The 15,181-nt window shown below is 41.2% G+C and overlaps 1 protein-coding gene and 1 long non-coding RNA gene across 3 annotated transcripts in view; one reads left to right on the top strand and one right to left on the bottom strand.

Moving 5' to 3' along the window:
* Nucleotides 1-712, bottom strand: part of Cd48 (Cd48 molecule) — a 24,274-nt gene extending 23,562 nt beyond the window's left edge. The window contains exon 1 of the mRNA XM_087579979.1: nucleotides 539-712. The gene's annotated coding sequence lies outside the window, so the exon portion shown is untranslated. The remainder of the gene's footprint in view (nucleotides 1-538) is intronic.
* Nucleotides 115-15,181, top strand: LOC103692286 (uncharacterized). Of its 2 annotated transcripts, none has more exons than XR_015636154.1 (3): nucleotides 115-859; nucleotides 2,510-2,609; nucleotides 14,512-15,181. It is a non-coding gene; the product is annotated as an uncharacterized LOC103692286 (long non-coding RNA). The 2 variants fall into 2 exon arrangements; XR_015636153.1 differs by having other exon boundaries at nucleotides 2,510-2,747.

Below are 15,181 nucleotides of genomic sequence, written 5' to 3'. Positions count from 1 at the left end.
CTTCAACCAGCATCAAAACCCCAAGGCAGGAAGTTGTATGAAGTTTTTCCGTTTCGTGTTTTTTTTTTTTTTTCATGAATTATCATAGAAATAGAAAGAAGAACCACTACGTTCACACCAAACGGAATAAAATTCAAATCCGGGGTTGGTGATTTAGCTAAATAACGACTTTTTCTGGGTTCGGTCCTCAGCTCCGGAAAAAAAAAAAAGTTGCATTTTGGGCGATAAATCTGGGCTGAACCGGAGAACTCGCCGGAGAACTCGCTGGAGACTCTCTCTAGCCGCTCCTAGCAAGGCCCACCCACCCAGCTGCTCCCCATGCAAAGCCGGCCCATCCATTCCCCATGCAGCCTGCTTCTGCAAAGTGGTACGATCAAAGGGACTATGTAAAGATGTTAATGTGAACTTTGAAAAATCCAAACTTACTTTTAACTGTCCTGAAGGAAGCAGTAATTTTCAGCATTTAAATAAAATTGCTCTTTTTCACTGTATTGGCCCAAATGATTGCAAGCATAAAAGAACGGGCAGATGTACTCACTGGTTCTGTGTGTCAACCTGACACAAGCTGGAGTTATCACAGAGAAAGGAGCCTCCCTTGAGGAAATTCATCCGTGAGATCCAGCTGTAAGGCATTTTCTCAGCTGGTGATCAAGGAAGAAGGGTCCTGCCCATTGTGAGTGGTGCTGTCCCTGGGCTGGTAGTCCTGGGTTCTGTAAGAGAGCAAGCTGAGCAAGCCAGGGGAAGCAAGCCAGTAAGTAACATCCTTCCATGGCCTCTGCATCAGCTCCAGCTTCCTGACCTGCTACATTCCAGTCCTGACTTCCTTTGGCGATGAACAGCAACTGACAAACAGCAATGCGTAAGTGTAAGCTGAATAAACCCTTTTCTCCCCAACTTGCTTCTTGGTCATGATGTTTGTGCAGGAATGAAAACCCTCACTAAGACACAGATCAATTTTATGTTGTTTGCGAAAAGGAGAATCTGGCCAGTTGTGGCCTAGGTTACCACAGGAAAGGGCAAAGTTTGATTGGCTGGCTTAGTGTGGACTTCAGTAATTGAAAGACTGGGAGGATGGCTGAGATGAAGACGTGTCCAATGTTGACCGCTTCTCTGGGATAATGGAACACATGGGTGGTGATAAGGACTTACCAGATGTAGACGGAGCAGATGATCATTCACAAGACAGTGGTGGTGAAGGAAAGGCCAGATCTGGAGTAAGCAGTGCTGTCATTGCCTGGGTCTTGAGAAAGAAAAAATAACTTCTGCAAGATTTCACAATTGAGAAAATCCCTGAGTTGATAGCTCAAAAGGCAGATGTGCTGTACTCGCCTCCTTTAATCCACTCTTCAACCTGATTTTTTTTTAAAGGCTTCACCGAGGGTTGATTATGTACCATAATATGGGGCAACCTGAGTCAGCTAAGGCAATATCCTTATGCATGAACATTTCCCAGGATTCCATGAGGCAGTTGAGATTCTAGGCGCTGCTGAATAACCGAGTTTCCCCTAAGTCTTCTTTCACCTTAGGAAAGCTCCCAGCTTAGGGAAAGATAAAGGTGTTAGATCCTAGACCATGGACTTGAAGGAAGCAGAAACAAATTGGCTAATATATTTTTTTTCACTTTTTTTTTTATTAACTTGAGTATTTCTTATTTACATTTCGAGTGTTATTCCCTTTCCCGGTTTCCGGGCAAACATCCCCCTAGTCCCTCCCCCTCCCCTTCTTTATGGGTGTTCCCCTCCCCACCCTTCCCCCATTGCCGCCCTCCCCCCAACAATCTAGTTCACTGGGGGTTCAGTCTTAGCAGGACCAAGGGCTTCCCCTTCCACTGGTGCTCTTACTAGGATATTCATTGCTACCTATGAGGTCAGAGTCTAGGGTCAGTCCTGTTGGCTAATATCTTAAACTGATGCCCTGCCATTCTTCAAGGATCCCTTTCAGAATTCTTCCACTAAAGCTTATCTTTCACAGACAGTGTACTTTACATCATTGGATGTGATCACTGGTCAGTGTTCAGGTATATTTTAGCTAAAACGAGTGGATGCCCTGACTTAGATGGTTTTTGAAGTCTATACACTTGGTATTGTTCGGTCTTAAGCTTTTACATCGCTTAGCATGGAGGAGGGAGAAAGCCTGCATTGGTGCTGGAGAATATGTACATTTTAGACCAGATTTGTATTTGCACTGAAGTATGGCAGATGAGAGGAAAATGGTAATACACTATTGGATTGGTTTATTTCCTGTTTTTATTTCAGCTTATGCCCTGGCTGGAAAACCTCAATTTATGTTCATGACAGGAAGGATTTTTTTAAATGTCTACATTCTTTCTAATAAGCTATTGGAAGGTAGAAAGAAAGAAAGAAAGAAAGAAAGAGAGAGAGAGAGAAAGAAAGGGAGAAAGGAAGAAAGGAAGAAAAGAAAGGATTGTTCACCCTTGTGGTCTCAGGCATTTTGAGCCCGTTCTTCACTCTAATTCATTGAGTCTAAGTGAACTATTTTTTTCACCTAGGACACTATGGGAGACTCATGAGGTGAGTCGTCGTAGTCCCCGAGACAGAATATCTGTAATCATTCCCGGATTGAATATATTTCTGATGATCAGAATGGAGGTGAGCAATAAGATGGCTTCTCCGTCCTGTGCCCTCTTGCAACCATCATCTCACGGGGCCCACAGGAGGAGACTCCAACTCACTACCTGGCACTGGGCATGAAGTCCCATGCCAGGAGGCCTGCGAGGTGGCTACGGGGTAGGTATCAATAGTTGCACCTTATTGAAACTCAGAGTCAGGCTTTGCCTAAATCATGTGTCAGCTATGGTGAACTCCCTATGTATTCTCCACATGCAGAAAGATGTCAAGATTGTGAGTCTGGACCAGAATCCTCTAGAAATCAGGTCTGGCCAGCCTCCCACCCTTTTCTTTTTTTTTTTTTTTTTCTTTTTTCTTTCTTTCTTTCTTTTTTTTTTTTCCAGAGCTGGGGACCAAACCCAGGGCCAAGCAAGCGCTCTGCCACTGAGCTAAATCCCCAACCCCATCCCACCCTTTTCTTATGTCTCTCTGCACTGTGCCTGCTGTTTTCTCTGCCCAGCATGGCAGACAGCAAAGCTTTGAACTAGAAGAGAAGATAGGGCAGGAACAAACGAGCAAGGCTTTAAGCAGGATTTTGGCGCAGACTGTTTTAGATTACTCACTGAAAGGGAACTGAGAGGAGAGCGTGGACTGAAATGGGAGAAGAACCAGAAGAATCAGGAAATAAGCTTGGTCCTGCCCCGGAGTCTCTCAAAGCCACCTCCCCACCGGTTTTAGTAGAGCCTAGAAGCGGAAGAGGGTGGAGTTGCAAAGAATAAGCAGTGACCCTGTGTTGAGACTGATACCGGCTGATACTGGCTGATACCCGCTGCGGCTGCAGCACTTCTGAATACACAACACAGTTCTCAGTCTGCAGAGGTGTCTCAGTAGTTAAGAACACTTGTTCTTGCAGATCACCCAGGCTTAGTTCCCAGTATCCATTTGGTAGCTCAGAGCCATGTGTAACTGTAGCCCAGAGGATCTTACACACTTTCCTTACCTCTGCCGAGTAGGCATGCACGTGGCTTACATATGTACATGCAGACAAAACAGTCATACACACAAAAATAAATAAACATAAAACTTTAAAAAAAAAAAAGGTACAGTTCTCTGATTGGGGATTTAGTTCAGTGGTAGAGCACTTGCCTAGAAAGCGCAAGGCCCTGGGTTTAGTCCTCAGCTCCAGAAAAAAAAAAAATCAGTAAAAAAAGTACAGTTCTCAACCTGAGCGTGGTGGTGCACCCTTTTCATCCCAGCACTTGAGACAGAGGCAGAAAGGTAGAGAGGCAGATGGGTCTCTGAGTTTGTGCCCAGCCTAAGCTACAGAACAAGTTCCAGGACAGCCAGGGATACACAGAGAAACCCTTTCTCAAAGAAAGAAGAAAGAAGAAAGGAAAGAAAGGAAGAAGGAAAGAAAGAAAGAAAAAAAGGAAGGAAAAAGACTAGAAAAGAAAGGGGGAAGAAAAGAGAAATAGAAATACAGTTCTCATCTCAAAGGGAATAAGAAATAGTTTATTCGTGAGTCAAATATGAGAGACCATAGCTCAGGAACACAGGTTCATATAATCCTTGATAGTGTGTGCAATGTAGAAACTGGTTTATAGAAGTTTTACCGTTACATATTAAAGAAGTCCACGAATCAAGGCACTTCAGGGATATATTGGTGGAAATAGGGTAATCCCTGAAATGCTCTCTGGTGACAGTCTTAGCTTTGGGGTTGGTGAAAGTTCTTGATCTATTAATTTAATACATTCCATAGGGTCACACAAGGATAGTAGTAACAAGGATATTTAGCCACAGAGATAAACAACCAATGGGCATTAAAGGGACTAAAAATAATTTGGCTTTAAAATGGCAACATTCCAACACTCCAAGTTCCATTCAGTCAAGAGTGGAACACCTTGTTAGAGTGTTTACCATAGGTATGGCTTTCCTTCTGGGAGTTTCATTCACATAGTCTAGAAGTAGCCACCTGAAGGAAGCCTCACACCAAAGGAAAGTGTGCTAGAGGGTGGAGTAATTCTGAATTTAGGGCATTCCTCTATCCGCCATTTCCTTTTCTCCTGACCACTAACTCCAAGCTTTCCTGTGCCCGGAACCAACCAATCCGATATGTCCCATGCCCTAGAGTTGATTTTCAAGTTACCTGAGAAGATCTGGAGGATTGGGCTAGTCTAAGAACCTAAGCTAGAGTGGAAGAACGTAGCAAATGAAGATTTGAAATCGTCACCTTTCTCCTGTATATGGTTCGCAAGAGATCCCAGTGGAAGTAGACAATGAAGTAGGATGCTAATGAACTGATAGGCTAGTTTGGCATTTGTTGTCATTTTGGCCATTTGTCCCATCAACACATACCTAGACCATGTGCAGATTCTACCATCCATGAGGAATCCAAGACTAGAAGTCTGAACCAAGTTCTAACTGGGTCTCTTGCCTCCTTGCTATGCTCTCTGCCTGGAGTTCCTTTGCCTCTTCTCTACTCATCAACTAGATACCCTCTAGATAACCTCTAGAGATTCAGAGTTATCTTCCCTGTGTCTCTTTCTTCTGGCTTCCCTGAAGTCTCATTTGTATCACTTAATAGAAATCTCAACTCTCAAGGGAACAGTGCAAGCTCTAGGATAGACTAAAGGATTGTGAAAAAGGGTTCTAATTAAAATGATTATGTGACTGTGATGGTTTGAATACAAATGACCCACACAGACTTAGATGGTACTATTAGGAGGAGAGGCCTTGTTGGAGTGGGTGTGACCTTGTTGGAGGAAGTGTGTCACTGTGGAGGCGGGCTTTAAGGTCTCATATGCTCAAGCTATGCCCAGGGTGGTACACAGTCTCCTTCTGCTACCTGTGGATTAAGATGTAGAACTCTCAGCTCCTTCACCAGTACCATGCCTGCTTGTGTGCTGCCTTGCTTCTCCCCATGACAGTAATGGACTAAACCTCTGAAACTATAAGCCAGCCCTGATTAACTGTTTCCTTTATAAGAGTTGTAATTGTCACGGTGTAGCTTCACATCCGTAGAAACCCTAACTAAGACAATAACTATTATAGAAAACTTATCCCCCAAAGATGAAAAAGGATGAATTCAAAAAGAACAACAACAAGAAGATGTAGACTAGAAGTTCAATACTTGCTGGTGTGGACACACAGCTCTTCAAGCATTTCTTTTCTACTAGATGTCTACTGTATTTTCTTAGTGATTTGTCAGCGACTAGTGGGAATTGACTCTGGGTGCAATGCAGAGAAGGAATTCTATATTCTTTACTATCTTAATCTAAGAAGGGAATAATTCTAGTAGGAATTTCACATTTTTAAATTTGTAGTTATGTATTAACAAGGTGTGTCAACTTAAGGAAATTGTATCCTTGCTTTTGTTGCTGGAGCATTTAGGGGGGAAACCTGGCCTCTGACCTCCAAACAATCAGGTTTAGCTGCCCATTCTCAATACTTCAATTAATAATATAAACAATGGTGAGAACCAAATAGAGGCAAGTTCTTCAGTGTGACTGTCTCAGTTAGGGTTTTATTGCTGTGATGATATGCCATGACTATGGCAACTCTAATAAGGAAAACATTTAACTGGGGGCTCACTTACAGTTCAGATATTTAGTCCACTGTGATCATAGAAAGAAGAATGACTTTCAACAGCAAACACAGTGCTGGAGACAGAACTAAGAGTTCTACATCCCAATCTGAAGGCAGCAGTCAATGAGACCAAACCTCTGGACCTGGCTTGAGTATCTGAAACATCAAAGCCCACATACCCCTCCCCAGATAGGATTCCTAGGGAAATTTAACTGGGGTGCCATTGTTTCAATTGTCAGCTAACATAAGGAAAGGATGAAAATGTTACTTAGGTCCTTGTGTCTGCCAGGGAGGTCATACTCTGAGTCTGCCTTTACCCAGTAGGGAGGTGTGGTAGATCAGGCCGCATTGATAACAGAATCCCGTAGAGCTCTCAAAGGGCGTGGTTAAACTGACTCTTGTTTTTTGTTTTTGTTTTGTCCTTGATTTGGTTTGGCTTGATTTTTCAAAACAGGATTTCTCTGTGTGTAACCCTAGCTGTCCTGGAACTCTTTCTGTAGACAAAGCTGGCCTCAAACTCACAGAAATATACCCAGTGCTGACTTGTTCGATCTGATGTTAAAAAAAAAAGAAAAGAAAAGGAACAGAACACAGACTGAGCCCAAGAAACCTTTGATGTACCACCCTGACTCCATCTTAAGGATCGAAGCCATTTCGTTAAAGAGTCAGAATAAGTTCATTTCTGATTGCTGCAAATTTCAAGCTTGACTGGGTGCTCTAACCCACTTCTGAAAGTTTACATACTCGCCACCCTATGGAGTTTGAGTCACACCTAGAATGTACTCTGATAAGATGCTTTTTCAAATAACTTTGAAATGTTCAGCCACGTTCCTATGTAACCAAACTTCCGCTGGAAACCCCTCAATCCCTAGCCTTACAGTTTTGGGGGGTTATATAAACCCTTGCCTTCAGCTATATTTGATGCTATTTTCTCAAACTCAACCTTAGGGACTTAGTCCTGTCCGGCAGAAAAGAAAGTTTGCATAATTTGACCAAAGAAATTGGGTAGAGAGGTCTTTTACTCTTGTTCAGTGGAATTGATACCTTCCTCCTCTTCTAAGGCATCTCCTGGCAACAGGCATATTTGGAATGTTCATTCCAAGGTTCAAGGTGCCTCCTTAAGTCTAAAAACCCTGTAAAACCAAGGCTGGGAGAAGCTATACAGAAAAGATCAGTGGCTTACACAGGGGTGAATCAGCTAATTATTATCTAGAACAGCAGGTGTCTAACTCCCTGGGGCCAAGATATGCCTACAGGGAAGGCTGCAGACACCTCTTCTGTGACTATGTACGAGAAGACTGATCTCATCGTGTGAATTCAAACAGAAGCTGGAGTATCTTCTCTTGGTGGCCCCTCTCCACTACTAATGATAGAGTTTTTGAGTATTATATTAGTCAAGGTTCTCTATAGTAACAGAACTTAAGAATGAATATGTACTAATATATATATTAATTTCATATATGTATATATATATATATATGAGATTTATTAGGATAACTTGCAGGCTGTGATCCAGCTGATCCAATAATGGCTGGCTATGAACAGAAAGTCCATGAATCCAGAAGTTTCTCAGTTTACAAGGCTAGATGTCACAGTGGGTCTTCACTAGATGCTGGGAATTCTGAAGAAGTAGGCTCTAATGCCAATGAAGGAATGGATCTGCTAGTGAGGGTAAAAGCAACCAAGCAAAGAGCAAATGTCCTTATATGGGCTTATAATAGAAGGTGTGACCCAGATTAAAGGTGTATCTTCCCATCTTGAGATCCAGATCAAAAGCAAGTGTCTTCCCACATCAAAGATATGGATGAGAAGAAGATCTACCTACTTCAAATTAAGAAGAAGAAAAAAGTCCCTCATGGGTATGCCCCCCATTTTTGGATTTTAGCTAATTCCAGACATAGTCAAGTGATAACCAGGAGTAGCCATCACACGTACCCACTGAGGCAGATAGCTGACAGAACTTTTACCTACACAGTCTTGGTCCAACCCAAACATCCTAATGAGGACACCCACGAGCCCTGCTCTCATTTTATAGAAGAGAAAACGTAGCTCCAGAGTTATAAATATGTCTCAGTGGGTTGAGCACTGACCCAGCATGGAGAAGACATAAGAATGATCTCCAGAACTCCCTAAACTAGGTGTAGTGGTAGATGCTTATGTGGTGGAAGTAGGAGGATTTAGAAGTTCAAAGCTTATTTTATAGTCATTATTGGGAGCTGGCAGATTGAGACAGCCCAACAGTATTTGGCTCACTGTAGAGCTAGAAGTCCAAACTTAGACAGACTAGGCATTAGGCCAACCCAGGCACAGAAGCCTTGGAAGTGATTTCCTAACAACCTAACACCAATGGGCAATGGGTGACAGAAACCTCAGAGCAGTTGATTTCCAGTTGACCTGCAAGCCAAATGGGGCCTGTGAGAACCAGGGCAGAAGGCAGGCCTCGGTGCTTATGGCTTGCAGAAGTGCAGCCCAGGGCTGGACGGCAGTGGCACGCTAGGTCGGTAGCTGTGGCAGAAGCCAGGACAACCAACCCTGAATCAGAGGATAGAGCTGTGTAGCACTTGTTGCTGAGGACTGAATGCATGCCAAGATCTGGAAGTCCTGATCACAGATGAACCTCTGACCTGTACAGTGACTAGAAATGCCCAAGAGTAAGAGTTTATATAAGCATGAGTGCAGAGGTAAATGCTTAAGTTTGAAAATAGTAAAAGAAAAACAAATATTAATATACATATATATGTATATATGTATATATATTCTATGTTTAAAAATGGCAAAGGGCATTTGGACCCTGTATAATTTTGTTTCAAATATCAGCATAGACATAATTATATGTTCAGTAATGACTGCAATTTCATAGATCCTCTTTAAGAAAGATCAAAACAAGCTTCAGAGGAATTCGATCTAAAAACCCATGGCACCACCTTGTGATAAAATTGCAGAATGACAACCTATAGAGATGCAATATACTGAGTTAAGGATACAGATTCTGTCTGATGATGCCATCTTAGAGCAATGAAAAACAATATCTCGCATGTCTCATTTTGTAGAATTTTGGAAAATTAAAGTATGTACGCACTTTGATACGTCACACAATCGATACACATTCAGAATTCCAAAGGGCTTCTGCCTTGCATTTTGCAAAGGAAGATTCTGAGATTGCTGGAGACAGTGTTTATCTTAAGACGCATTTGCAGATTGAAGCTGATGATGCCTTATGGCACATGTATCCAATAGAGCACAATATTTCAGACATTATGGTGTGAAACACGTTACAGATAGATCATACAGCCCCACAGAGCAAGCAGTTGTAAACCGATCTAACTATACTTTCAAGAAAATGCTCATAAAATGGAAGGGGGACATGGGATCTCCTGAAAACAGATTAAATACTTTACTGACTTTCAAATGTTTTAAATGACAATGAGACAGGTAGCACAGCTGCTGGAAAGCACTGAATTTTAGAAAGGACTCTTGAATTAAAGCAACCCATATATTACAGGGTTGTGCTAACTTCAGAGTCGAAGTCGAGAAATGTGTTGTGTTTGGGGAGAGGCTTATGCCTTTGTTTCAACAGAAAACACATCCACCAAAGGAAGAAAGATGACTTAAAAAAATTCAATCAAGGGGCTGGGGATTTAGCTCAGTGGTAGAGCGCTTACCTAGGAAGCGCAAGGCCCTGGGTTCGGTCCCCAGCTCCGAAAAAAAGAACCAAAAAAAAAAAAATTCAATCAATAACGTAACCCCAGATGTACAAGTCCCAATGCAAAAATACAATACATATAAGAAACCAAGGTATCAAGTCTTCTTCAAAAATCGCCAACCCCACAGTAATATCTGCTATGAGAGTGAGTTAGATGAAATCCCAGACAAAGCATTCAAAAGAACGATTGTAAATATTTTCAAACAATTCAAAATGACACGAACTCCTGAATTTCAAGAAAATATAACAAATAGTAGATGGAAAAACTGGAGTCCATATTGAATATGAAAATGTATATCCAATAAATTCAATAAAAGGAAATACTAAAGAAAATCATATTAAAATGCTGGACATGAAATTTTCAATAAGTCAAATAAAAAGATGCATTTTAGAGTGGTGGAAAGAAACATCGGCTTAGGGAAGAAGGCCTGGATAGCTAGGCTTCTGTGTAAATGAATAAGAGTTTGGATTTGGCCCTGGAAGTTTGTGAGGGGAAGTCATTGGCTAATTTTAAAAAGATGAGTGTTGTGCTCTGAGTCACAAGTTAAAAAGATTATGGTGGGGGCTGGGGATTTAGCTCAGTGGTAGAGCACTTACCTAGGAAGCGCAAGGCCCTGGGTTCAGTCCCCAGCTCCGAAAAAAAGAACCAAAAAAAAAAAAAAAAAGATTATGGTGACGAAGAGAGAGACTAAAATAGAAACAAGAACATAGTATAAGGTTATGGGATGGGCCCGCCCTAGTTATAATAAAGAAGTTATAATGATGAAGTCTGGGGTGATCAGAAAGAGAAGAGGTCACAACGGGCACTGCTTAATATGTGGTTGTGTATAAGGATAAGAATGGAGAAAGGAATCCAGTTTCTGGCTTGAGTGATCACAACAGTAGGTGGCATAAGGGATGAATTGGGGCCTGAAAGATGATACAGTTCTTGAATACGTTACTATTAGAAAGTATAAGATACAGATATGCATATATGGGGGGGGAGAGAGAGAGAGAGAGAGAGAGAGAGAGAGAGAGAGAGAGAGAGAGGAAGAAAGAGAAGGAGAAGGAAGAGAAATCTGAATTACATACCAGATATATGAACAAATTATGGTCAAGTCATGTTATATGCATGCACATGAAGAGTTTCACTTAGAATATATGAAGTGAGGGTGGTTACAGAGGAAATCCCCCGGAAATACCAACAATTGAGGGATGGCAAAGAAAGAAACATGTAAATGAAGTTGATTGAGACTGATCTGCAAAGTAGGAAGAAATATTTTAAAGGAAATTGGTGGAAAATTAAAGGATTTGAAGACCTGAGAAGCTCATCAGGGAGGTGGCAAGAAAGGACACCAGTAAACAGTAGATAAGGAGAAAGAGAAATTCAGGCACACTGAACTCTAGTTATGAAAGAAACAGCAGGCCCTGACATGGAGCACCGACAAAACAGCAGGGAATGGGGAGAATCCTTCTATTCCCATGGGACTACAAACAATGCCTCTGGGTGTTCATGGCTATACCATGTATCACTGTGAGAAGATAAAACTTAGGATGGCAGACTTGTGGCCCACAGAGCAAGCAGACACTAGAGAAACCCCCTACCCCTTTCTTTCTAATTTGCTCACTGATTCCATGGAGGGACATTCTCATGGGAAAGGTTTTGTAGTTGAACATTTGTCCAAGAAAATGAGAAGGATGTGCATTTTAAATCTCCAAACCCCACAGGCCATCCATTCTGAACAAACTAACTGTGACTACCTCAGTGATAGGTATGGATCTAGTTGTGACTGGATCTCAGATCCAGAGACACCAACGGTGAGTTGTACTTCATGAGGAAACAAGGACAACGACAACGTTATGATAGGAACTGCAGCTTAAGCTCTGGTCGGAAGAGAGAGCAGCTGTCCATGGTAGTACATGCCTTTGACCATAGTACTTGGAGGCGAGCCTGCTTTATACAGAGAGTTTCAGGCTTATCAGGGATACATATAAAGACCGTGTCTATAGACGGATAGGTGGATGGATAGACAGACAGACAGACAGACAGACAGACAGACAGACAGACAGACAGATAGATAGGGGAAGAGATGGAGAGATGGAGGGAGGGAGAGCTGATACATAAATGATAGATAGGTAGGTAGACAGACAGGTAGGTAGATAGGTAGACAGGTAGGTAGATAGGCAGATAGATAGATAGATAGATAGATAGATAGATAGATAGATAGATAGATAGAAGAAACCAAATAGATGTACATGAATAACTGAGATGTTGATGTTGCCAAATATAGAAATGTGATGTGATGAGATTATGCAACATGTGCATTGGAATGTATCTGAATACTCCATTCATAAAGTTATGTAGTGAGACTGGTGCCCTGAATTCTATTCAGAGTAACTCTACTTTGCATCAAATGTTTCTCTGTGGGCCAGATGTCATCTGAACAAGTCATCCTTCTCACAATGTTTCCCTAAACCAGCAAGGTCCCTGACAAGGGAAGGATGAAGAACACACATGTGCACAGTTTACCCAGAGTCTGTGCAATGTGTTATTTAAGCTTGGAATCACCTCTGCTGCTTTAAAACTGGGTAGTACTGTGAGCAGAGGTTTGCATCAATTCTGCTCCTACTTTGAATCGTATAAAATGAGAGTTTGGTAGCTAGAGGAGTTGGTGGCTTTCGGAAAATGCAGCTGTCTGGTTGCCTTCTGTTCTCTAACTCACCCTTGATGACTCCTTTCGCTGATCAAGCTGTTTTTATGTGAACCAGTATTTGGGCTATTGGTGCTGTCCCTTCAGAAGCAGATGTTAACCTCATATGCCCCAGGGAAAGTCACACAAATAAGAATAGGAAATTGCCAAGAAACATGAAAAACACCAACTCATTCAGGAAATTTAAGACATTCAAATTAAGTAAAACTATAATTTCCTTCAAGTTGAAAAAAAATAATTGAAATAATAGATTCCAAATGGTTTTAAAAGTAGCACACACACACACACACACACACACAATAAAAGTATATATTGATGTTGTCATTTCAGAGGGCTATTTAATGTTTCTGAAATTTTAACTACACATTACTTTGGTAATGCATTCTACTTGCAATAAGCTATATAAAAAATGCAATATAGACCTGGAGGGATAGCTCAGATGGTGAAATACCTGTGTGTAAGCATGAAGACCTGAGTTTAGGCCCCCAGAGCTTGCATAAACGCTGCAGTAGCAACGCAGGTTAAAGCCCAGCCTTTGTGAGAGCAGCCAAGATGGCTTCTGGGAACTCAGCGAGCTGAGCAAGCCAACAAGCCCACCAGCCTAGATGAGCTGCTAAGCTTGGATTCAGCGGAAGGAGAGAAGAGTGACCAAGGAAGACACCCAACATCAATACTCATCTCTGTATGCACATGCACATACATACAACATGCATACCTACACACACACACACACACACACATACACACACACACACACACACAGAAAGAGAGAGAGAGAGAGAGAGAGAGAGAGAGAGAGAGAGAGAGAGAGAGAGAACTACAGAAGTACAATCTCACATACAACATTCAAGTTTTTATTGTTTGTTTATTGAGACAGGGTCTGTCTATACAGCTATACAGCTCTGGCTGTGCTGGAACTGCCTTGAACTCAACAGAGATCCTTCTGCCTCATTTGGTATCGTTTATAATGACGTTGAAAATTACCTACAAATAGTAATGAAAAGGAGACAAAATAAACAAATTCTTGTATAAACAAGATCTCAGGGAGAAATTTGAGAAATCAAGCCATATGGTGCACTTGTTTTTGTTAAAATGTGTGTGTGTAGAAAAAGCTGTGTTTAATATGGTTATATATGCATTGAAACACACAAATGGCGGTCCCCAGCTCTGAAAAAAAAAATTAAATTAAAGAAACACACAAATGGAATGGCATAAAACTAGGCACAATATTTTAGCTCAGTATTGTACTAGAAGACCTGAATAAATGTTTAGCCTTTATTATTTGATTTTTGCCACAATAAGCATGTTTCTATTTTTAAATATGTAGATGGGCATTTTCCATTTATGTATGTGTATATGTATGTGTATGTATGTATGTATGTATGTATGTATGTATGTACGTATGTATGTGCACTACATGCATGCCTGGTACCAATGGAGACTAAAAAGGGCCTATAAGCTCCCCTGCAATGAAGTTACAGATAAATCTGAGCTACCATGTGGATGCTGGGAATCAAACTCTGTTTCTCTGAATCTCATTGGATTTGATAAGCTATCAATTTCAGATAAATCATGAGATAAGGGCTGGAGAGATGGCTCAGCAGTTAAGAGCACCCGATTACTCTTCCAGAGGTCCTGAGTTCAATTCCCAGCAACCACATGGTGGCTCACAACCACCTGTAAAGAGATCCGATGCCCTCTTCTGGTGTATCTGAAGACAGCTACAGTGTACTTATATATAATAAATGAATAAATCTTTAACAAAAAAAAAAATCATGAGATAAAACATTATTTTACACTGAATTAACAGATAAATAGGTAGAGCATGAGTCTGAATCTGTGTGTGTATGTATGTATGTATGAATGTATGCATGTGTGTATGTATGTTTTGATAGTCCATGGTGTGAAGAAGAGAAAAGAACAACTTTTGGATTCATCCCCTATCCTTCATTTCTATCTCACCCAGGGCTTCCACAAGGAGGAAGGCTCATGGACAGTCTAAGGATATAGAACCAAGAAAGATTATAGTTTGTCTGCTAAAGCTTCTCTCCTACAATGCCAGAAACCAAGCCTCAAGAGCTTTTAAGAAAGAGGAGAAAATATATCCCCAAGAAAAGGAAAGATGATGAGAAAACATTTTAAAGAGAGAGATACTGAACAGATGGACGAAGAACAGAAGCCCAGAGGAATTAGACATGTCACATGACATGTGCACTTGGGGTTCATGGCTACTTCTCTAATTGTCCTAAGTGATATTTTGGGTTTTCTTCAGCATGTTAGAGTCATCCCTTGATTCTGCATTACACGTCACGGACACGCTCTGGGTTCCAGTTGTAATAAACTTCAGAAATCATAAAATGTCCCTTGTAATACAAAACCACTCTCAGCAGCAGACTGTTGCATAAACATTCATGTTAGAGCAAAGGCATCACTAGAGTTTCAGTTTGGCCTTGAAACTACAAGGTTTTTTTTTTTAAATCACTGGTATGTGTTTGTTTGTTTTTAAGTTTTGCTCTTTCATAGAGAAAGTGTTTTTCAGTCATTCAAACTTGCTATTGATGATCTGTTCCGTCTTGCTTAAGACACCATGATTGTTTAAACAACATGCACTTGATAAAATTGTGTAGTACAATCAA

The sequence above is a fragment of the Rattus norvegicus genome, chromosome 13 (genome assembly GCF_021556685.1).
Source record: "Rattus norvegicus strain SHRSP/BbbUtx chromosome 13, alternate assembly SHRSP_T2T, whole genome shotgun sequence".
Classification (NCBI taxonomy): domain Eukaryota; kingdom Metazoa; phylum Chordata; class Mammalia; order Rodentia; family Muridae; genus Rattus; species Rattus norvegicus.
Note: the sequence above shows the minus strand (reverse complement) of the source record. Positions and strands in the feature narration are given on the sequence as shown.